The sequence below is a fragment of the Pipistrellus kuhlii genome, unplaced genomic scaffold (genome assembly GCF_014108245.1).
Source record: "Pipistrellus kuhlii isolate mPipKuh1 unplaced genomic scaffold, mPipKuh1.p scaffold_m20_p_21, whole genome shotgun sequence".
NCBI lineage: Eukaryota > Metazoa > Chordata > Mammalia > Chiroptera > Vespertilionidae > Pipistrellus > Pipistrellus kuhlii.
Genome location: NW_023425520.1, coordinates 12,271,520 through 12,293,988, shown reverse-complemented (window position 1 = coordinate 12,293,988; position 22,469 = coordinate 12,271,520). Strand labels below are relative to the sequence as shown.

At 53.9% G+C, this 22,469-nt stretch overlaps 1 protein-coding gene across 2 annotated transcripts in view; it reads right to left on the bottom strand.

The window, feature by feature from the left end:
- ALPK1 (alpha kinase 1) overlaps positions 1-21,113 on the bottom strand; it is a 62,641-nt gene extending 41,528 nt beyond the window's left edge. For both annotated transcript variants that reach the window (XM_045586020.1, XM_045586021.1), the window contains exon 1: positions 20,991-21,113. The gene's annotated coding sequence lies outside the window, so the exon portion shown is untranslated. The remainder of the gene's footprint in view (positions 1-20,990) is intronic.
- Positions 21,114-22,469: the final 1,356 nt, after the last annotated feature.

Here is a 22,469-nt window from a genome sequence, read left to right as displayed (position 1 = left end):
AGACATTGTAAGCAGCTTTTGAAATTCCCCGCCATGAGGCGGAAACTAGATGGTAATGGTAACAAGTTTACGTGAATGGTGGTGAATGGCCCGGAGTCTTTAGCTAAAGAATGTGTTCATTTGCATTTGAATGCTGGGAAAAAAAATGTGTTGCTGAAACTTTACCCTAAGTAAGCAGGATGTATTAAAAATGTAATGTTATTAATCTAAGAAATGCCAAATTTATTTGACTTGCCAGCTTTAAAAGTTCAAAGTATAAGTTCAATTAGGAAAAGTTAATTGCAGTAACTAGATGCCTAGAATATGGCAGGCTAAACTGTATTATAGGTGTTAAGAATAAGCAGTAATGATCAAAGATCTCAAGGATTGATTTATTCTCATTTATCAGATGAAAAAGTATGTAATGCTTACACTTAAATTATTTTAAGTCAGTGATGCAGTATTTTTTTAAATCAGTTTTTCTAAAGTAATGTCTAATGTAACATATGAAACTTTTATATTTGATTTGTTTTGTTTTGCTTTTCTCATATGCCATTGTTGTTGAATTTGGGCTTGTACCTGCATCTTGTATTTTGTTTAAACTTTGGGAATCATTTTTGGTTTCAGTCATGTGTATAGATTTAAATAGACTTCATTACAAAGGTTTATAATTTATTTAGAATTGTGTTAAAACAATGTGAAAACAATTATTTATATGATTTAACCCCCTGCGACTGCTTGCACAATTTTCACCGATGTTCTGCAGGGGGGAGTAGAGGGGCTTAGAAATGTAGATAGATCTGTATCTGTAGGAAAAATGTGGCATTTTAAATTTTAAACGGCTGGAGGCCTGGGAACAGGTACTGGACCTGCTTCCTCCTCCCTTGCCTTTCTTTAAAATTTGAGGCATGGTTATGTATTTTTGGAAGATAAGATTTTTATAAAAATTATAAAGAATATGTCCTGGCAGGTTAGCTAGGAGAGGCAAGCCTGTTAGTTTCCTGATGGGCATTGGGGCACCCTATTTAGTCTTGAGAGAGCCAATAGGACCCGTACATCAGTCCAGGAAGCCACCGGACAAACTGCCTGTTTTCCTTGGACATCAAGAAGGACTGTGGTCCTCGGAAGGAACACGTACTGGGGGAATGCAGCTGTTGAACTGGTCCAAAGTGGAACAACGGGTCTTTGAGGAGCTAAAGAAGGCTCTCATCTCAGCAGCTGCCCTAGCCTTGCCAGACATCTCAAAGCCCTTCCACCTCTATGTGAGTGAGGTAAGAGGCATTGCCAAAGGGGTTCTCACTCAGACTCTAGGTCCCTGGAAGAGACCTGTTGCCTATCTGTCTAAGAGACTGGACCCTGTGGCAGCAGGGTGGCCAGCGTGCTCCCAGGCAGTGGCCACCACAGCACTGCTGGTGAAGGAGGCAGATAAGCAGACTCTGGGCCAGGAGCTAAGCTTTTCTCCTGGACCAGCCCTGTGTCCAGTTTCATAAGACTCTGGCCATCAACCCTGCCAGCCTGCTTCCAGATGATGATGGAGGAACCCATTCATGACTGCACAGAGGTAACAGTCGACAAGGTACTGTTCACGGATGGGAGCAGTTACATTCAGGATGGGACCTGATATGCAGAAGCAGTGGTAGTTACCCTGGACCACACCATTTGGGCACAGTTCCAGACTTTTGGCCTTAATCCAGGCCCTTTGATGGAGACACTGTGCCATCCACAGAGAAAAGAGGGTTACCAACTGCAGCCAGAAGGAATTGGCTGACCAGAAGCAAGCCACTGAAGGACCAGATGTTTGACAAGACTGTTGGTCCCAGAGGCTCTAGGTTAGAGTTGCCCGGTGACACCAGGTTAAGTGTCACCAAGACTTCTGAACACCTGTGAGGCAGAGTTGCTAGAAGTACTGTCTGTGCACAAGTAAATGTTGAGCAAGGTAAGGGAATCCCCCCTGGGAATTCGGGTCCCAAGGAACCTCCCCAGGAGAGCATTGGTAGGTGGATTTCAGAGATTAAACCACCAGCATTAAGGTCTAGTTTTTATCGACACTTCAGATTAGGTTGAGGTATACCCCACTATCAGATAACAGCCCCACCTTGGTAGCTAAGGTATCTCAGAGTATAGCTCTAGCCTTAGGACAGGTGAGACTCTGGAAAAGGGGGTTTAACTAAATGTGTCTTAGAATCGGTGAAAATTGGACCAACCCCCTGTCCTTTGCCCTCTTGAGGGCCAGGTGTATCCCTTACTGGGACAAGTTTTTTGAGAGGGGATCATGTATGGTAACCATTTCCTTACTCAAGTCCTTACAGGCTCAGCAGTTTGCTTGTTCCAGATGCACTACCAGTGCCCACCACAGACCCTGTAGCCCCGGAACTCAATGTAGATAAAGAAATTCGCTGCCCAAGGACTCAAAGGGATGCTGCACTGTTATCCTGAGCACGCCCACTGCTGTTGAAGTAGATGGCACCCAGACCTGACTACATGACTCCCAGCTCCTGCATGGCCTGGATCCTGGCAACTACAGGCCAGGAGGAGAACTGATGCCTGCAGGAGGGGAACTGGACTTCAGTGAGGACAATACTGATGGGAACTGTGGTACTAAGGGTCTTGGTAACTGTATTTGTTGTTTATGCTGAAAGAAAGTAGGCTGAGTCAATGATTTGACTAGGCACATTAGACAAGGGGGGAATGGGAGGGCAGGGCGGGGCGAGGATGAGCTCCCGACTGCGCCCCGCAGGGCGAAGTTATCCTAGCCCTCACCCAACCAATCAGGGTTAGCTGAGGCAGTGACATCACCACCGACTGGAGTAAAACCCTTGGACTGGGAGAAGTTCGCTCTCTTCCGCCATGCTGCCGGCGTGGGTGGGAGGGGCCCATGCTAGCATGGAGAAGGCTCTTTTGTTTATTGCATCGGACTCGGCTCCCTGGTGATCCTTGGGGATCCCGAAATCTGGGCGTAACACCCTCTATTGGGGATCGAGGCCGCAGGCCCGGCATGCGCCCTGACCTCCTTAGAAAGAATAAAATGGAGCCTGGGCCCGGAGGGTGGCTGAGTTATAAACATGAACTTCTGCCTCGCCTCAGGGTGTGATTCTGATTCCATGGCAGGGGCCGAGCAGGGGCCTCCGGGGTCAGGCGGACATGGCCGGGGACAGCCTCCGGGAGCAGTCCTCTCCGTGCGGAGAGCCCGGGATGTGCACGCGTGGAGGAGCCATTACTGTGGCCGTCGTGGCTGCCATGTTCCGGGAGAGGAGAGCGGGCTGCGGCTTCCCAGCACGCTGTGGGAGAGGCTGCAGGGGACACGCAGTTCTTGCCCGGCTCTCGGGTGCCAGCGAGGGCGCAGCTGGGTCACTCGGCACGGAAGCCCCGCCCGTGGCCCTCTGTCACACCTGAGGGCCAGGAGGGCAGGGAGGGTTCCTGGTCACGGGCGGGGCACCTGCCGCCTCAGGGAGAAGAGGAAGAAGAAGAGCTCGCTCGGCTCCGGTTACGGCTCCGGTTACGGCTCCGTCAGCCGGTGACACCTGGCCCGGCTCCCGGAGCCACACCTGGGTCCAGTGAGCCCGGCAGCCATCTGGCCCGCGGGAGGCTCCGGGCCTCTTTCGGGCGGTCGTCTGTGTCTCTGACCCCAAAGCGAGGCGGCTCTGCCACTCAGACAGGGCCGGACTCGGCCCCGAGTGCAGGGCTGCCCGCCCAGGGGGCGGCCGGGGCCGGAAGGCCTGCCCGGGAGGCAGCACTCTGCTTCCTACTGCGCGGAGGCCTGTTCTGGCGGAAGACACAGTGGGAGGGCTTTGCTGGAAGAGGAACTGTTCATCTTTCAAAGAAGGAACAGCCCTGGCTGGTGTGGCTCAGTGGACAGAGCGTCAGCCTGCGGACTGAGGGGTCCCGGGTTTGATTCCCATCAGGGCACATGCCCGGTTATGGGTTCGATCCCCAGTGCGGGGCATGCAGGAGGCAGCCGATCCAATTCTCTCATTATCGATGTTTCTCTCTCTCCTTCTTTCTTCCTCTCTAAAATCAATAAAAATATTTTAAAAGTATTTTTAAAAAGAAAAATAAGGAAGGAACAGAGAGGCCTCACCAGGATGAAGAAGCTGGTTCACTGAGGACCCGCTGCTGTGTGGCCCGAGGCGGGAACTCGCCAGCAGGGGGCCTGTCTCCCGAGGCCAGTGATGGGGGATTAGAGTTAATTTTGCAACAAAACCCTTCAAGTTGTGTTCCGCTCCCGCCTCGGGGAGTGGCTCTGCAGAGCCTGCGGGTTTCTTGACGTCAGAGAGCAGCCTGCCTTGGGACAGTCTGTCCTGGAGAAAGGGGTGAGAGGGTCCGAAAGCACAGGAGGAGAGACATGAAAGTTGCTGTTTCACTGCCCGTCATCCAAGGGGACAGGCTCAGCTCAGGGACCTGCCCTCAGGCCCTCAGCTGGGGTTTGGGTTCTGTTCCCCACTGGCCTTGGGCCAACCAGATCCGAAGTCCTCAGAAGGGAGAAAGGCAGATGAATAGTTCCAACCTCAGAGTTGTGTTTTTTATTTTTATTTATTTATTTATTTGTTTATTTATTTATTTATTTATTTATTTATTTATTTATTTATTTTGTGTGTGTGTGTGTGTGTGTGTGTGTGTGTGTTTTAAATTTTTCACCCGAGGATAATTTTTCTTTAATTTTTAGGGAGAGTAGAAGAGGGAAAGACAGAGAGAAACATCGATGTGAGAGAAACACTGATTGGTTGCCTCCTGCACATGCCATGACAAGGAGGAGCCTGCAACCAAGGTATGTGTGACCTTGACTGGAATTGAACACCAGACCCTTCGGTTCGCAGGCCAACGCTCTATCCACTGAGCCACACAGCCAGGGCTCACAGAGTTCTATAAGGTGAGTTAACATGCAAATGCAGGCGCCTATCATGCAGTAAGAGCTTCGTAGGGATCAATATTATTGTTAATTTTTTTCAAAAAATAAAATTTCCTTTTTAAAAAAATCATCCAATTTTTTCTTTAGTTTGCTTGGGTTTGGGTGCCTGGCTGGCTTCTTTGGTGTTTATGGGTTTGAGAAAGGAAACTGCTCGGCTGTGCCAAGTCTCCAGCTTCTTGCCATTGTTCCCAGCATATCGCCCTGTAATAATGGGGTCACCCCCTCAGCCACTCTCCAGATCCACAGCAACTAAGGAACAGAAACCCTAGCCCAGCATTGAAATACTATGACCGGGAAGACATTTTAAGGAAGAAAGATGTGAGTTATTTGCATGAAAATGAAACCTGAGAGCCCAGCCTCTGAGGTTTAATCACTGTTGGCTGCAGCACAGGCGTGGGGAGGCCCTGCCTCCCTCCCCACCCCCACGGCCAGGGCAGCTCCCAGCCCAGACAGAAACGCCAGCCCTGATCCTCCTCTTTGCTCCCACTCACACACAAAGCTCATTATTTATTTTATACTTAAAGTGCCAGAGGCTGCGGGTGGGGGCTCTGGCTGGGGCTGCAGACCACACTCCTGGCGGACGACGCGGCCCGCGCGCAGCCGGCCGCTGGGTCTCCGCGGGAGCTCCGCAAACTGGGGGACAAGTGGGGACTCGTGCTTCCGGAGTGGACGTCCTGTGAGGGACGCCTGCTCCGTGCCCACACGTTTAGGGCCAAACATCCACGCGCCAACGCTTCAGCACGCGACCGGCAGGCCCCACCCCACAGCCAGGCTCTGCCAACAAGGACCATTGTGCTTCTGCCTAGTTGTGTGTGTGACCTCGGAGGAAGCGTGCATAAGAGAAGAGTGCGGTTACTGTTACGCTCACCTATCTCTTGGCTACAGAGCAGCCTATGTGCACACACACGCTGAGTCCTCCCTCCTCCTCCTCCCTGTTCCTGCCTGCTCCTGCCTGCTCCTCCCTGTTCCTGCCTGCTCCTGCCTGCTCCTCCCTGCTCCTGCCTGCTCCTCCCTGCTCCTGCCTGCTCCTGCCTGCTCCTGCCTGCTCCTCCCTGTTCCTCCCTGCTCCTGCCTGTTCCTCCCTGCTCCTCCCTGTTCCTCCCTGCTCCTCCCTGCTCCTGCCTGCTCCTGCCTGCTCCTGCCTGCTCCTGCCTGCTCCTCCCTGTTCCTCCCTGTTCCTGCCTGCTCCTGCCTGTTCCTCCCTGCTCCTCCCTGTTCCTCCCTGCTCCTCCCTGCTCCTGCCTGCTCCTGCCTGCTCCTCCCTGTTCCTCCCTGCTCCTCCCTGCTCCTCCCTGCTCCTGCCTGCTCCTCCCTGTTCCTGCCTGCTCCTGCCTGCTCCTGCCTGCTCCTCCCTGCTCCTGCCTGCTCCTCCCCGTTCCTCCCCGCTCCTCCCTGCTCCTGCTTGCTCCTCCCTGTTCCTCCCTGCTCCTCCCTGCTCCTGCCTGCTCCTCCCTGTTCCTGCCTGCTCCTGCCTGCTCCTGCCTGCTCCTCCCTGCTCCTGCCTGCTCCTCCCCGTTCCTCCCTGCTCCTCCCTGCTCCTGCCTGCTCCTCCCTGTTCCTGCCAGCTCCTACCAGGCTCTTGCCTGGCTCCTTTGACCAGAAAGACTGTCAGACCCCCAGGCACCCTGCTCTCCAGGACTGCAGAGCCTGGCCCCAGTTTCTCAAGGCTGACGTGGAAGCGAGGAGCTGAGCTGCAGGCCTGGGTGCTTCTGCTGAGCTCATCAATGAGTCTGGTGCTGTGGGGAACGTGCTCAGTCGCTGGCCTGATGGGCAGGCAGCCATTGTTGGGAATTCCTGGAACTGAAGGATGCTTGCATCTCCTTTCTCTCAGGGGGCGGGTGGGACCGGAGCTGTGCTGTTAACTCTAGTCTTTACTTTCAGCGAATAGAGGCACATTCGCCAGCATGGAACTATCTCCGACACAGAAATACTCTTTATGGACAGTGAATTGAAATAGCAAGTGAAACACATTTGCTTTTACACCATCTATTACGGCAGACAGGAGAGTGTTTTCCACAGATTCCTTAGCACTTGGCTTTGCCAGCTCACGCGGGTGCCTGCACTAGAACACATTGGGCACTGTTCGCAGACTCCTGCACAGGGGGTGGCAGGGCTGGGGCCGGGCAGTCCTGTGCTCCACGCCTTTGCAGGCTGCAGAGCAACAGAGCAGACTTTTCCTCAATGTCAGCCTCCCCCGCCCCCCCAACCCCTAGTCAGACTTACTGACACCAGCTGGAGAATTCACTCTAAGCCCAACCGTACGAGTAAAGGTAGATGGGATCCTGGCCAAAGGCAGTAGAGGAATTGGTGGATTATCTTATGTTCACAAGGTCACACCGAGACAGGTGGCAACGGATATGCCCCGGTGAAGATATAAACAGCCAGAAGTTCGGTGATTTGTCCATGTAGCCATGGCTGCTCCGGACCAGGGCAGGGCTCAGACACAGTGCCTCCTGCCCTCCGTGTTTCCTCAGAGAGGACTCGGTCCTGGCGTTTGGAGAAGAGAACAGCCACGCTGAAGGGCAGGGCTTTTCATTTGGCCGCTTGTGGGTTCCATGAGAGAAATGTGTTCCAGTCACTTAAAGAAATAGGCCCACGTCCCAAACGTTAAAGAACTGAGATTATAATATAACTGCTGTTTTGTGTGTTTTTTTTAATCCTCACCCAAGGATATCTTAACACTGATTTCAGAGAGAGTGGAAGAGAGAGGGAAAGACACACAGAGAGAGATGTGACAGAAACACATCCATTGGTTGCCTCCTGCATGCGCATCGACCAGGGTCCGGGTGGGGAGGAGCCTGCAAACGAGGTCCATGCTCTTGACCGGAATCAAACCCGGGTCCCTTCGGTCCACAAGCGACTGAGCCAAACTGGCCAGGGCTCCAGAGCTACGTAGCATTTTAAATTCCAGTTTATCATCACAGACACCAGACGGCGGGGGCATGGGGGGGCACTGTCCGTGGGAGCACCTGGGGGGGCTCGAGCCTGCGCACGGCACTCGGAGAGGCAGGCTCCGGCTTCCCAGTGGAGAGTGAGGGCATCAGGGTCAAACCCACAGGGTTTCTAAAACCATTGCCTTCCAGCTACCGACAGCCCTGAACACTTCCAAACACATCCGTGTGCACACAGACAGGCCGGACGGAGGTTCCAGGACTCTCAGCTTCCAGCAAAGCGCTCTGTAAACACACACATATACGACCCATGTCCTCTCTCACTTCGCTAGCCAACCAGCTCCTGCCCAGCCTGGGCCGAAGAAAGTTCATCGGACGCTTGAATTTCCTCCACGCAGACCAGGAGGCGACTGAAAGGGGCGGCGAAGCCTGCCGGCGCCACTGTTCTCAGGGTGGGTGCCACCAGGTCTCCCGGGCCTGAGCGGTAACCTGGGCCAGAACCCCACTCTGTCCTCTCCAGCGAGGGTGTCTGCCTCCTACAGAAATTAAAAACAGCGACGCACTTCCCAGGACGGCCCTCGGCGTCCCTCTGGTCCAAGAAGAAACGAGGGAGATTAGGTTTTCTCTCTGAAGCCCCAACTGGAGGCGCTCCGCGGGCGCCGGGCGGCCACACCAAAGGCCCTCTCCATCCCCCGCGGAGGATGAGCGGCCGCACACAGCTCGCCCGACCTCCGAGGGAAGGGACTTGCATCGCTTTCTGACGAGAATTAAATGAGGGCCGTGGAGGCGGCAACAGATGGGCCTGACTGTGCTCCCGGAAAGCCACCGTGACATCTGTGGCCTCCACTTCCTGGGGGCCAGGGCTGGGGGAGCGAGCGTGCGTGTGCGCGTGTGCGTGTGTGTGTGTGTGTGTGTGTGTGTGTGTGTGTGTACTGGGTGTGCGTACGTGGGTATGTGCGTGTGCATGCGAGCACGTGTGTGTGCGCGTGTGTTGGGTGTGCGCATGTGTGTGCGCGTGAGTGTGTGTGCGCATGTGGGTGTGTGTGCATGTGTGGGCACGTGTGTGAGTGTGTGTGTGTGCGTGTGTGCTGGAGCCGTGGCCGAGGGGCTCGGCCCTGGGCCACCATCAGAGGGAGAGCGTGTGCTGCCACCTGTGTGCCAGCTCCTGGTTTGACCCCGGAGCGGCCCTGGCGCTGAGACCATCTTTCAGGGCAGCCTCTTGGCGACCAGGCCCACTTCCCTGTCCGGGCGGAGGGCGCTGCCGCCTGCCGGTGATGGGGGGCGTTCACATATGGCCAACGCAGAGACCCTTCCCCAGGACGTCCTTCCTCCAAACCTGTGTATTTCCTCCTCGAAGGGGCGTCCCGTTTTCACAAGGAAGTCTCAGTCCGTTTCCTGGCTGAGTCCAAGTCAAGAGACGTGACAACCGCGACCCTGAAAGGCAACCCGAGGGGGTGAGGGGGCTCCTGGAGACGGAGGGAGGCGGGCAGGAGGAGAGCAGCTGGCCCGGCCTGGCCAGGCCCGGACCCTGCCCCGTCCACACGCCCTCTCCCCACGCTCTCCCCTCTCCTTGAGGGACCAGGACGGGTGGGCCTGGGCGAATGCTGGGAGGCAAGGTGAGGAGTCCAGGATGTGCTCTCTAGTCCCAGAGGGAGGAGGGAAGGCCTCCCAGGCCTGCAGCCCCGACAGCAAGAACCGCGGCTCTGGATTCAAGTGCCCATGTCTGCTGGCCCCGGCCGGGGACGGCGGGCGAGGCGTGTGCCTGTGTCCCGGGCTGTGGGACAGAACGGAGCAGTGTCTACCTCGCACTCAGGCTGGAATCGTGTCCCCTGGGAAAGTGCCTCACTGTGAGGAGAGGGGTCCGGAGGCCCCGGGCAGAGCCCAGCCTCTCACCCAGTCTTTTAAAACGAACAGCACTGTGCTCCACACGTTCGTGGAAATTCAGAAAATGAACTTTTCAAAAAACACTTTTTTTTCTTTTCTTCTAGAAACCTAAGGTTATATTTTAAAATTACATGCTTTTCAGCCCTGGCAGCATTGCTCAGTGGGTAGAACACCGAACTGCGCACCAAGGGTCTCAGGTTTGATTCCCAGTTAAGGGCACATGCCTGGGTTTTTGGGTTTGTTCCCACCCACAGTTGGGGCACGTGCAGGAGGCAACCAATCAATGTCTCTCACATCAATGTTTCTCCCCTGCCCACTCTTTCTAAAGAAACCAATGGGAAAAATATCCTCACTCCTTGGGTGACTATTAAAGAAAAAATTGCATTCTTTTTATAATGAAACTATGATTTGCTGTAATGAACTTGCTAACTATCAAAAGCAGCTGGGTGTCGCTAAATTATGACATAGCCTGCTGGGAGGCTAATAAAATAAAACATTTAGATGAAGAAGAGAGGGTCAAGCCATATTTTAAAACATATTTTATTGATTTTTTTTTTTTTTTTTTTTTTTTTTTTTTTTTTAGAGAGAGGAAGGGAAAGGGAGAGGGATAGAGAGTTAGAAACATCGATGAGAGAGAAACATCGACCAGCTGCCTCCTGCACACCTCCCACTGGGGATGTACCTCAACCAAGGTACATGCCCTGGTTTGGAATCAAACCTGGACCCTTCAGTCCGCAGGCCAGTGCTCTATCCGCACTGGCCGGGGCTGAGCACATTTTTAGCCTCTTTCTGTTGCAGAATGAGAGTGGCCGGGCTCTCGCTGGGAAGTTCTGGAAGACAGTGGTTGGATGCAGGCTTCTCCAGCTTTGTCCCGAAATTCGTGCAACAACTGCTCAGACAGCAGCTGCAGGAAAAGTACAGCCTCCGCCCGAGGCCCTCCCGTTGGGAAAGCTCACCCTGCAGGGTTACTCCCATCCGTATCCTCTGCTCTGCGTGACTTTAAAAAATATGTCTTTTTATTGACTTCAGAGAGAGAGGGAGAGGAAGAGAGAGGGAGACATCCGTGATGAGAGGAAATCATGGATCGCCACCTCCTGCACACCCCACACTGGGGATGGAGCCCGCAACCCGGGCCTGTGCCCTGACCGGGAATGGAACCTCATCTCCTGGTTCAAGGTCGATGCTCAGCCCCTGGGCCACACCGGCCTGGTTCCGTGTGACTCTTGAAGGACCCAAGTGTGAGCCGCGGTGAGTGAGCAGAGCCTGGTGCCGTCTGCGGCTGCTTCTCGGGAAGCAGGTCCACTGACAGGCCCCGCTCCCCAACTTCCCGGCACCGTGGACGGACCGGGACAGAGCGAGTGTGGCACCGTGTTCTCACCAGTGGCAGAGCCTGCCTTCCCGGGCTGCAGCCCCCCACGCTGTCCTGCCGGGCCAGCCGCAGAGCCCTTTGTCTCCACCGGCCCGGAGAGGCCGAGGAACAAAGGCACCTGTTGTTCCCTCTGCCGCCTCAGAAGTGACCGCAGGCAGCGCCCGCTCTCCCGGGCCCCACCACCGCTCCCCCATCCTCACTGGGTGTGAAAGGGGGGTAATTGAGGGGAAGACACATAAATTTCAGAGCTCTCCAGGGACAGACATAATGAATTTGGTACAGCACATATTTCTAGATCAAAGACGCCTTTGAAGTGACAAAACCCTAATCCGCCAACGACCAGGCACTTCCCCTGGGCCTGCAAGCCCATGGGCAAAGAAACGCTCGTTCAGGAAACTATCTTTATCTGGACAAGGCCGCAGGGAGCCTCGCCCCAGTGACACCGGCACCGGCACCCGCACTGGCACAGCATGGGGGACATGTGGGGAGGCCAGGCCTGAGGAGCCAGGGGCTGGCTGTGTGCAGGGCCCTGGCCCACAGCCACAGTGCCCGCTCTGTACGTGCTCGGTCATGCATGTGCATTATGTCAGGAAGAGACAGGCCCCCCAAAGCCCAGAGACAGGACACGCACACCCCGAACAGCCAAACCCCTGGACCCGGAGCGACTCGGCCAGCACCGACATGCTGGCCACCAGGGCAGGTCACGCCGGACACGCTGCAGCCCGGCTGTGGGGATGGAGGGGAGATCTGACGGGGATTTCAGTGCCGGGAGCCACGGTGTGGATCCCAACATGCGAGTCACACACCAGACAGTGAGCCCCGCCCCATGTGGACACGGGGCTGCAGTTCAGAGTGTGGGAGAACAGCACCCCGTGAACTAAATACATGCGCGGCTCTAAGAAGCGGATCAGGCCTCACGCTCGCCTCCTGTGAGGCGTTAACAGGAGGCAGACGTTCTGATAAAGGCACAGAGCTTTCCATATTGAGCAGAAGGTCATTGTGCAGAAAAAAGCGAAAGTTGCAAATATAAGTAATTTTGGAGTGAAATGGCGGAAACCCATGCTGTCACCAAAACGGCTCAGAAGGCCCTGTCCTGTGCGCATTCTTCTCCACAAAGACGGGCTGTCTCGTGGCGACCTGTCGGGTGTTTTCGAAGGACTGGGCTTTGGTTTTGCTGCCAACTTTGAAATGTAACGTAGTCAAAATGTAAACATAAATTTAAGTGAACTTTTCACAGAAGCATATCCGAGAGGCGGCTGCGTTTGTGCTTGTTCCTTTTCTGCTCTCCCGAGAGAGAAAGCCGGTTCCCGCTGCGCGAGACAAAGCAGGCGGGGGTTTGGGATATTCCCAGTGTTCCTAGCCTCCCGCCTCATTAGCATAACCTCTGAGCCAGCCCGCCAGGCTAATCCCCTTGCACAGCTCTGCTCACCTCTGCGGGGGAAGAGTCCCCTTGTGCTCCCTGGGTGACTCCCGGCTGCAAGGAGTAGGAGGCCCGTGCCCAGGAGAGTCCCTGTGTGCAGGGAGAGCTGGCTGGTCTCATCTTCCTCAGTGTCCCTCCCGTCTGCTGTCTGCTCCTCGGAGATGACCAGGAGATGGCCCTGCACTGTGGCTCCTGTGAAGAGGGAGGACACCACACGCAGGCCGGGCCTTGGCGTCCTCGCTCGTCAAGGACAGAGGCTGGTCATAGACCCTTCCTTTACTCGCATCTTCACGGGACAACGTGGCGTTTAGGGACGACAGTTCTGGTAGCTCATTTTCTACAGACACCGTGGACATACCCAACGAAGCAGCAGGCAGACGAGCCAGCATCCAATTTCAAAAACCCAAAAACAAAACCCCAAAAACAGTTAAAGCTGGTAAATGTTTTAACTTGTGTTTTTGTTTTTTTTTTAGAAGCAGATACATAAGGTGGGCTTGTTCATTAGTCTCACATCCTTCTAAGATCTCATCTGTGATGGCCTTTATCCCATTTTCCACATTCTTCTCTCTCCTGTCATCCCTTAAATTAAAAGCCAACTCATTGGCCTTTTCAAATAACCACCATTTTGATGTATCTACTGTCTCATAAATCACCATTTTTCAGATTTCAGAGAGGAGGGGAGGAGGAGCTTGCATCCAACCACTGTCTTCCAGAACTCCCGGTTGAGAGCCCGGCCACTCCCATTCTGCATAGTTTCTGTTGAGAATCAGCTGACAATCCTGTGGTACTCCCTTATAGGTAACTGTTTTTCTCTTGCTCCTTTTAATATTTTCTCTTATTTTTTGCTTTTGGAATTTTAATTATGCTATGTCTTGGTGTGGTCCTTTTTGGATTCCTCTTGTTCGGTGTTCTCTGTGCTTCTTGGACCATGTGGCCTGGAGCACAGTGTGCACAGTGGTCAGGGGGACCATGTGGCCCAGGGCACAGTGTGTCCAGTGGTCAGGGAGACTCAATGGCCCAGGGCACAGTGTGCACAGTGGTCAGGGAGACTCAAAGGCCCAGGACACAGTGTGCACAGTGGTCAGGGAGACCATGTGGCCCAGGGCACAGTGTGCACAGTGGTCAGGGAGACCATGTGGCCTGGAGCACAGTGTGCACAGTGGTCAGGGGGACCATGTGGCCTGGAGCACAGTGTGCACAGTGGTCAGGGGGACCATGTGGCCCAGGGCACAGTGTGCACAGTGGTCAGGGAGACCCCGTGGCCCAGGGCACAGTGTGCACAGTGGTCAGGGAGACCCCGTGGCCCAGGGCACAGTGTGCACAGTGGTCAGGGAGACCCCATGGCCCAGGGCACAGTGTGCACAGTGGTCAGGGAGACCCCATGGCCCGGGGCACAGTGTGCACAGTGGTCAGGGAGACCCCATGGCCCAGGGCACAGTGTGCACAGTGGTCAGGGAGACCCCATGGCCCGGGGCACAGTGTGCACAGTGGTCAGGGAGACCCCGTGGCCCAGGGCACAGTGTGCACAGTGGTCAGGGAGAGTCAAAGGCCCAGGGCACAGTGTGCACAGTGGTCAGGGGGACCATGTGGCCCAGGGCACAGTGTGCACAGTGGTCAGGAAGACCATGTGGCCTGGAGCACAGTGTGCACAGTGGTCAGGGAAACTCAATGGCCCAGGGCACAGTGTGCACAGTGGTCAGGGAGACCCCGTGGCCCAGGGCACAGTGTGCACAGTGGTCAGGGAGACTCAATGGCCCAGAGCACAGTGTGCACAGTGGTCAGGGAGACCCTGTGGCCCGGGGCACAGTGTGCACAGTCGTCACAGCTCTGAGCTCTGAGAAGACGGCCCAGTGCAGCCAGAGCCCAGCAGAGCCATCGGGCCTCTGGGACAAACACCTCTTTCTTGAGAAAAGCCCCTGCTTTGTGTTGGGCCCGGGAGAGACCAGGTGTCTCTGTGGGAAATGGCCCGAGCCTGAGACCTGAGCCACCTTCCAGGCTTTTATTGGTAGTGTCCCCTCCGCGACAGCAGTGTCTCCTCCCTCGGACGTACCAAAGGCTCCTTTCACCCACAGGACACACACAGCATTGCCCTAAGGATGTGCTGGGCGCCCCCACAGCTCACCGTTGGCACCACAGCCCAGAGCATCTGGCTGTTGTGGCGGGCGCTTGCCAAGGAGCACTCGCCCAGCGCCCACAGGGGGTGCACGGAGGTGGGTCCCTGGCCCAGAGCAAAGATATCTGCGCCAAATCAGTAACCAACGCCTGGCGTGGTTTCCACCAAGGACACATGGCTGGAAAGACGGGCCTCCCCACTTCACTCCCTGCTCTTGCCCCTTCCTGAGGGCACAGCTACACAGCTGGTACCCCAGAGGCAGTCCACACCGCCTCGCCATCCCGCCTCCCTGACCTTCTACACCACGTAGGTTGTTTGGTGGTGGCTCCTTACAGTCTAGTCCATGAGTGACATGCACAGGGGAGGGCGAAGTAGGGTTACAGTGGCTCCCATGGAAAAGAATACAACAACCACTCGGAAACCAAGATGGCGGCATAGGTCAATGCCTAACTGCAGCCTCACACAACAATTTCAAAAAAATACAACTAAAATACAAAATGGACATTATCCAGAACTACAGGAAAGTTGACTGACTGGAAATTCTACAACTAGAAGGAAAGAGAAAACCAGAAGAAAAATCAGAGGAGCTGTAAAAGCCTAAGGTATGGAGACACATTGCGCGCGTATGGAGAGGACGGAGTCGGAGAGGAGGGGGCGGCTGAGTGCCTGGCTGGCGTTCCCTAGCGGGAAGGAGATAAAAGCTTCGGACTGTGCTGAGCCCCAGTTCCGACTGCATTGAACCCCAGTTCTAGGCCAGACCCTGGGGACCCAGGCTCATACAGAGGGAATCTGGGCTGTAAGGCGGAAACTCAGGGGAGCGGTGAAAGGCAGAGTCCCGGATGTGCTCACATTGCGCGCAGAGGATGGACTGTTGACTGTGCTGCTGGATTGCCCTAGTGGGAAGGAGACAGAAGCTCCAGACTGCACTGAACCCCACTTCCAACCCCACTCCTAACTACACTGAACCCCAGTTCCTGGCTCATTGGAGGAGAGATTAGCCTGTCTGGTAGTGGGCGAAACTCAAGGGCACCTTTCTCTCAGAGGTCCTTGCGGTGTGTACCAAAGCAGCGAGTACCAAAGGACACTGAGGAACACTGAGACTCAGGAACCTCATAGGGTGGGGCTGACAGGAAGCCAAGGCTTTAGGCTCCACCCTGAAACTCTGACCCATCCAAGCTGAACAGAGACTTTTGCAATTTTCCAAGTCTAGTCAAATAAGGCTGTCTCCCGGCATAGACACAGCTGATCCTCACAACCAATTGGCCTGGAGGTCAGTTCCTCCCAGTGATACCAACAACAATTAAGGCTTAACTACAATAAGGCTGTACACACACTCCACAAAGGGGTGCACCAAGAGTGTCCACCTCAGGTTACTGGGAAGCTGACCCACTGAACCATATAGGAGACCTTAGCACATAAAGCCACCCTATCAATTCAGGGAAGCTGTGAAAATGCCGGGACAAGGAAACAGATCACAAACAAAAGAAATGGAGGACAAAAAGCGACTCGATATAGAGTTCAAAACCAAGCTTATAAGGTTTTTCAAGAATTTCCTAGAAAAGGCTGATAAAATAAATGAGACCTATGAGGATATAAAAAGGGATCAACTAGAAATAAAAAGGGATCAACTAGAAATAAAGAATACATTCTGAAATTAAAAATATTATACAGAGTCCTAAAAACAGAATGGAAGATTTCAAGAATCAAGTCAAAGATTTGGAACATAAAAAGCCAGAAGACACTCCTCCTCAGAAGCAAGAAGACAAGAGAATCCAGAAAGTTGAAAATAATGTAAGAAACCTCTGGGACAACTTCAAGAGAACTAACATCAGAATTATAGGGATCCCAGAAGAAGAGAGAGAGCAAGATTCTGAAAACATATTGGAAGAAATAGTGACAGAAAACTTCCCCCACCTGGTGAAAGAAATAGACTTACAAGTCCAGGAAGCGCACAGAACCCCAACAGGACCACACCAAGACACATCATAATTAAAATTTCAAGAGCAAAAGACAAAAAGAGAATATTAAAAGCAGCAAGAGAAAAGCAGGTAGTTACCTATAAAGGAGCACCTATACAATTATCAGCTGATTTCTCAACAGAAACCATGCAGGCCAGATGGGAATGGCAAGAAATATTCAAGGTGAGGAATAGCAAGAACCTACAGCCAAAAATACTCTACCCAGCAAAGCTATTACTCAGAATTGAAGGCCATATAAAGAGCTTCACAAATAAATAAAAAAAAGCTAAAGGAGTTCATCACTGCCAAACCAGAATTATATGAATTGCTGAAGGGGGTTCTTTAGGAAGAGGAAGAAAATAAAGAAAAATTATGAACAACAAATACGTAATTATCAACAAGTGAATCTAAAAACCAAGGGAATTAAAAAATCTGATGAACAATATTAACTGGTGAATATAATAGAATCAGAGGTATGGAAGGGGAGTGGACTGACGATTCTCAGGGAAAGTGGGTTTGGGGGTGTGGGAAGAGACTGAACATAAACTGTGCACTATGGATGAGGACAATGGGGGTTGGGGAAAAGGCAGAGGGTGGGATGGAAACCTGGTGGAGGGGAGCAATATAGAGAAAAAAAAGTGAGGAACATTTGTAATAATCTGAACAATAAAGATTTATTTAAAATTAAAAAAAGAAGAATACAACAACCAATAACTAATAACACTCAGTGGTTGGGTGTCCACCTATGAACTTGGAGGTCACAGTTGGATTCCCAGTCAGGGCATATGGATTGTGCAGGAGACAGCTGATCCATGACTGTCTCATCATTGATGTTTCTCTCCCGCTCTCCCTTCCTCAGTGAAAATACAGAAGAAAAATAAACGCCATTCTGCGCACTCACTCCTGTAAACCTGCTCTGCCCTGCCCTGTGTGCAGCTTGCACAAAACTGTTATGAAGTCTCTGCTTTCTCGCACGTAAGTGTCCAAGCAACAGCTTCTTTCCAGGATGAAGCTGCGGGGACAAGGGCGCCCCTGCTGCAGGGGGACCCAGCCGCCAGGAAGCAGGGGCTCTGACCATCCCGGTGTGGCCATCGCCCCCAGGCCCTGCCTTTCCGCTGTCTTCTGAGTGGTTTCCGGTCAGCGCTGCTCACGGTACCCTTCCTACCAGCTCCTCATTTTCATCACTCGCTGCCCTTTCTCGCACACGGAGGCTCCCCTGTGAGTGAACGAAACACACCTGCCTGTAGCCAAGCAGGTTGGCCACACGGTTTCCCCGAGCACCCATGTGCCGTGCCCGCCGCCTCCCGTTGCCGCTGTCTGGCCGGCCCGGCCGGCCCCACTGCCAGCTCCTCCGGCCCTCAGGCCCCCTTCCACGCGGGTCCCGTCCAGCCCACGCGCACGCCCAGCGGAGATGTGACCAGCTCGTGCTCGGTAGCATCTCCAGTTGCCACATCTCAGTGCCCGGTGGCCTCTCCCCGAAGGCAGCTGCCCTCCTCGAGCTGGACGTGGGGCCCCGGGAGGACGAGGCCGGGCAGGGTGCGCCCATGGCCAGCTCACAGCCGGGTGCTGAGGCTGGGGCGGGACTGAGTGTGCAGGCCGTGGGGTCCCCTTGAGACTTGTCCACACCGGCCCCTCCTCTTCCGCCTCCGAGGAGGTTTGTGTGAGTCGGGGCTGTCCTGGCCGAGCTGGCTTTTCTCCGTCGTCCCCCACGTTATCTCCCCACTCCCTGCCCGCTGTGCCCCCAGCACACGTGTTTGGTCTCCAGCTCTTTCCGCGCCGCTGGGAGCAGCCGGCGGGGCCTCCGCCCAGGAGAAGCCGCCCTGAGCTGCATGGAGGCCTCGCCTAGCACGGCGGAGGCGCCTGGGCCAGCGCAGCGACCGGCGCTGGTCCTCAGGACACGCGGCCTCCGGGCCGCCCGTGCCCACGCACAGCCCCGCACGGCGCCCTGATCTCCCACGCCCCCTGCTGCGTGAGGCTGTCTGGGGGGACCTCCCACCAGCAGCATTGTGAGAAAAGACACATTCTCCAAGGAGGACAAAGAGCCCAGGGTCCTGAGCCTGCGCAGCCGGAGAAGCCGTGAAATGTTAAAATTGACATTAAACAAAACAAAACAAAAACACATTGAAATAGTGATGCATATTTGCCTGACCAGTAAATTGAACTCTGTTTCAGTAAAAATACATGAATCTTTTTGGAACTCACCCTAGGAAAAAAATTCACTAATCTATTATCTCAAAATGGTGATGTTTCCGAGTAACATGATTCTATGCATGTTTGCTAACCAAATCAGTACCACACGAATTCGACCTTTCAGCCCTGCCTTCCGTGAACTCCTGCCCGTGACCTATTCATTCCCAGCTCATTCCCAGCCAAACAGGAAGGTCTCTACAGTCCCTTCCAACGCACAGTCTATGATGCTCTCTTTACCCTCGTGAAATCCAGTGGGACGGACCGAGGACTGTGTCAGCCTCGCGCGATCTGCGTGGATGCCACAGGGCTTAAAAACAGCAGCATTTGTCACGGTCAAGTCCTGGCATGAGGCCCTCCATGCAAAAGCTCGTTTGATTTTTGTAGAAGCCACATGGGAGAGTTACCTCCTGAGACTCATGCTGGGGTGAGAATACTGAGCCCAGGGGTCAGGGCCCTGTCAGGTCCCACAGCCAAGGAGCAGGTGGTTCTGACAGGGCAGCAGAGAGCAACGCCCCTGGGCTCCCACCGCATGGGATAGGGCACCTGGAACAGGTGTTGTGTTCAACAGACAGGAAGAGGATCTGAGTGGTCAGCAGCCAGATGCAGGGGAAGCCAGGGTGTGTGGTGAGACAGAGACCCATCCAGCATGAAGACTGCAGAAAGAGGTGAAGTCCACCAAGTGGCCTCTGGTTTGGATAAGGTGAGCAGAGGCCACTTTCCTGAGTGGAAATAGATTTAAAAAATGTGTCCCAAAGAGAGTGAGGAAGGATAGGGGAGGACGGTTGGGGGCAACTGGGCGGGAGGGGATCGATCAGGCTGGCAGGGGAATGGCTGGGAGCAGGTTGGGAGCCAGCAGTCCCGGATTGTGAGAAGAATCAGGCCTAAACCGGCAGTTGGATATCCCTCAAGGGGTTCCATAGTGGAGAGGATGCAGGCTGGGCTGAGGGACACCCCCACCCCACCCCCCAGTAAACAAATTTTATACACTAGGCCTCTAGTAGTTATATAATCAGCCAATCACATTATATAGACAAATACATGGGTTCAGGTTCACATACCGACATAGACATCGGTGACGGAGGAGAGAGAGGGTGAGAGAGAGATAGAAATAAAAGAGAAAGACAGAGAGAGTAACGAGAGAGATAGTAATGAGAGAGAGAGAGAGAGAGAGAAATGAGAGAGAGAGAAGCAGAGGGAGAGATATAGCCTGCCTCTGGAACATGCCATCCACTTCAGAAGATCTGTTACACTGTCCCCATTTTACGTGAGTAGCTGTAAGAACCCTGGCTGAAGTTCTGGCCAGTTTTGCTCAGTGGATAGAGCACTGGCCTGCAGATTGAAGGGTCTCAGGTTTGATTCCGGTTTCCGGCTTGGTTCCCAGTGTGGGGCGTGCGGGAGGTAGCCAATCAATGATTTTCTCTCATCACTGATGTTATTCTCTCTCCCTCTCCCTTCTACTCTGAAATCAATAATAACAATATATTTTAAAAAGGTGGTAGCTGGGCCTGTGAGCACCGTCTGTGTCGAAGCTGTCTCACTCCCGCCGCGCTTAGCTTTTCCTCTTTGTCAGGGCCCTGCAGTTCTCTCTCCTCACACACCTTCGTGACAAGACTGTGTGTGCTCCATCTCCCCAACCATCTCCTCCCTAGAAGGGATTCCCGAGAGGGAATGACCACCATGAGCGTGTTGGCGGCCATTGGCACACAGCATGATGGTTACAGCCTTGACCTCGGTGCTCCTTGAGGTCCAGAGAGCCGTCTGACCGGCAGGAAGGAGCAGAGTCCCCTGGACAACACGCCTGCTCTCCGCCTCATTTCACAGTGTGGCCAGCGTCTGCACCTCTGAATTTGTGACAATTTGTAATGAAATATGAAGCAGCTCAGCCTGGTGAGCATTTGGTAAAACAGTTATCTACAAATATGCTGCATGTCTATAGTCAAGAAAACCAGCAGACTGTGTTACCAATTAAGCCCTGTGACCCAGGACCAGCGAAACTCAAGACGACCCCCACCCCCCACCCCCGGCCCCGGCCAGAGATGCCCGTCTCCCACACCAGTGCCCACACCTCAGCCCTTCCCGGACACCTCCCGGCCGCTCCCCGCCGCCCATCCCCGGCCCGGTACCCTGTTCGCACATCCCCGACCCCACATCCCAGGTCGGTATCACCTCAAAGTCTGGAGGGAGCCGCCTGACAGTAGTTTGCGTATCACACATGTCATGCCTTTTTTCTCTGCACCCACATCTGCCGAGCTTGGTTGGACGTGCGAAGCCGGTACTCACCTTTCCCTCGCAGGAGATGAAGAGCACTCCAAACGGTCGCCCTTTGGCCTGGCCTCCTGGCAACGCTGCTTCTCAGAAACGGCCTCCGTTTCAGGAAGCAGGAAACCGGCCACGGCCTCCGGATTGTGCAATGCTCAGCAATTTGGCACTGTTGGACACACCCCTGAAGGAACCCCTCGGTGCAGGGTATTCTGGGAGTTGTGTTACTACAGAAAATTCTTTCTGTTAAAGAAAAGTGCAAGAAAACTCCTTATTTGGACTTAGAATAGAGAACCGTGCCCTGGAGCCACGGCGAGCGGGGGTCAGGGAGGAACCATGTTCTAATGCAGCGTCAGAGCCATGCAACCCTGGCCAGCATGCTCCGTGGATGGAGCGCCGGTCTGCAGACTGAAGGGTCCTGGGTTCGATTCCAGTCAAGGGCATGTACCTCAGTTCCAGTCTCCTACCCGGCCGGGGTCTTGGTCAGGGCTCGTGCAGGAGGCAACCAGTCGATGTGTCTCTCTCACATCGATGTTTCTCTCTGTCTTCCCCTCTCTCTTCCGCTCTCACCAAAAATCAATGGGAAATGTCCGAGGGTGAGGGTGAACAAAAACTAAAACAAAAGACAGACCCTGAGCCGGCTCGCTGGGCCTCCTGCTGCAGAACACGATGGAGCCAGAGTGCGGGCAGGAGCACGATGGCACAGCACACCCGAGCTACCAGGCTTGTTTGAACTGAACAATGAAGCCAGGATTTCTCTTATGAAAAGTCTCACTGAACTGACTAGACAGGGTTACATGGTGGGCGTGATCCCCAGTCCAACCGTCTGAATCTGCAGCTCCACATTTTGACAAAAAAAAAAAAAAAAAAAAAAAAAAAAAAAAGTGCATGGAAATATTTGTATAAGTTTAACACATTTTATTGGAAAAGTTGTTAGGAGGGGGCAGGCTTGCTCACAGAGAGCTGCTCCAGGTCCCCATGGAGAGAGGATCGACCTGGCAGCCTCAGGCAGAACGTCCACTCAGCAGCTCCCAGGGGAGGGAAGATCGCCATGGGGTGAGGTCCTGTTTCTCAGTTTTGCCTGTAGCTAGGCACCAGGCTCTCCACCTGGTGGCTGCTGTACCTGGTCGATGTTCCTGCTCTGCTCGCACGTGGCTAGCTGCCCACCACATTCGCCCTCAGGGATCTGTATCCACGAAGGAGTTAGTGACGCCCGCAGTGTTTTACTTTCCCGGTAGAAAGGCCCTCTGGTGGAGGGAGGGCTGCTCTGTGTGACGGGATAAGCCTTGGGAAAGCTTTCTGGTACATTTCCCCCAACGACTCTAATAACGGGGACGGATCCTATGGCAACTCAGATGGTTTCTAATTCTTCCTCCAAACAAAGAAAGAAGGAATATGCCAGCGGGTGAATAGACACTGAAGCACTACAAACACTACTTAGCATACCACTTAATTATTTTATAATAGTGCACTTTGCAACTCTTTAAAAAATATATATAT